The sequence below is a fragment of the Atractosteus spatula genome (assembly GCF_055471065.1).
Source record: "Atractosteus spatula isolate fAtrSpa1 chromosome 16 unlocalized genomic scaffold, fAtrSpa1.hap1 SUPER_16_unloc_1, whole genome shotgun sequence".
In the NCBI taxonomy this organism is placed as follows: Eukaryota; Metazoa; Chordata; class Actinopteri; order Semionotiformes; family Lepisosteidae; genus Atractosteus; species Atractosteus spatula.
The window spans coordinates 3023344-3025331 of record NW_028296631.1 but is presented as its reverse complement, the minus strand read 5'-3'; positions in this window follow the sequence as shown (position 1 = coordinate 3025331).

Genomic DNA, 1988 nt, shown 5'->3' with positions numbered 1-1988 from the left:
CCACTCCTACCCTCGCACCTAAAGAATAGTATATTAAATTTCTTGGTGCAGTTCATTAACCCTTGTATGTGCTGTCCGCGCCCAAAACGCAATTTAAAAAAAGTCAAAAACCGCGCTCAAAATGCAATTTAGAGCTTAATAAGATACACTCCACAGGCATTCACAACAGCAACATATGAAACGTTTATTTTTTAATCGCGTATCTAAGGAAATCTCAGTATAACTTTGTTCATGAACAAACAGTGGCATGTTACATTATTATTAGTTTTTTTGTTAACAGGGCTCGCCAGCTAATGTGAATCGAAACCTGTCTTGCTAGCTTTTAAAGTCGTGCAGGTGTAAACGACAATTCAAATAGAGAAAAAAGACCTGACTGACAAGCCGAAACATACTCTTAGAGTCTGATTAATAGGGAATATAATACAAAAATATAGTACTAAAAAAGGTACTACCACTTTTAAAGGTGATATGTAAAATAAAGTTTTTTATTATTGTTATAGAGAAACATGATCAGATTTTCCCTGGTTCAGAAAAAAGATCTAAAGTGCTACACATAACTTTCTTAATTCGATGTATTTAAAGCAGTGAACTACTGTAGGTGTCACATAACATTCAGAAATACAATCACGTATTTGACAAATAAAAACTATTACAATCTAATCCTTCCACGTTTGATCCCAAAATCCCAAGAAATATAAATCTTAACGGGTAGAAAGCTATGCTGAAAGTTTATTAAGATACTTAGAAGACAAAGATACTGTATCAATTTATGTTGCATTAGCCTGATTATGATTAAAAAACACATATAATTAAACACGCGTTTGCGATTTAAATCAGAACACGATTTAAATCAATATAAATGTTTACATTGTAACGCATACTGTCCAGCCTCCATTTCTCCTATAAAAATTTACTCTGTTGCACACACACACACAATAGAAGCAGGAAGCAGAAGCAGGGACCGTTGTCAGAAGGGAAGAAGGTGACTATTCATTGTTATCAAAAATGACTTAGAATCGATCATGTTGCGATATTTTGAAATATAAAAGTCAATTGATTGTCCATAATATCGCTATTCTATTTTTTCGAAGAAATGTTTGTTAAAAGAAAAGTCTAGCACCAGCTGGATTTGAACACACAACCTGCGAGTTGTTAGTCAGGCACATACACCAGTAGGCTACAGGACAACTCGCATGAACAGGGAGGCGAAACAGCCCTACACAGCCCTGTTGCAGTACACAAATATAATCATACCGTTATTAAATTCTTTAGATACGCGATTCCATATTCTATTCCCTATTAATCAAATTCTAAAAGTATGCTTGTTGACTCCAGTATCACGTTAGTTAAAGACTTCGAAGCTTAAAATGTTTAGGGAGAAATGGAATACTGGTGTGTATTTTTTTCTTTAAAGTACTAAGACCAGCTATATACTGTATGTTTATGTTCCAAAATTAATATCGTTTATGGCCTTCACACGCGTTACAGTATGCTCCTATTCTTTTTATGCTCAGCTACTAAGATTTCCCTTCAGTGGTAAAATTCAGTATCTACAACGGGCACAGCAAAGACGTTTACTGTAAGTCTTTCTACGACAGATCAACGGACCACGAGTGCCCCTGTTGGTCAACCAATCACGTACTGCGGTGCCACGCGTCATCTTGCGTAACGCTGCGCGACGCCACCTGCGGTACGTGTCTGTAACGCACACTTTGAATGGCTGCATCTGTACATTACTTTGCTAAAATGTATTTAAAAATAAAAACGATTACAAACGCCAGCAGAGAGAGAGACACACACACAGTTCTTCATTGTCAAAAAGTAATTGTTTTTTACTTTGTCAGCACCCAGACAAACGCAAACGCGTTATTAATTAAATGCTTTTATTCATTCTTAATCGAACTCACAAGTTGTCATCTGCTGTTGAAGCTCTGTGAGACTAGACTCACACATGGCTAGACTTGACTATTTAACCATGAGATTATGTT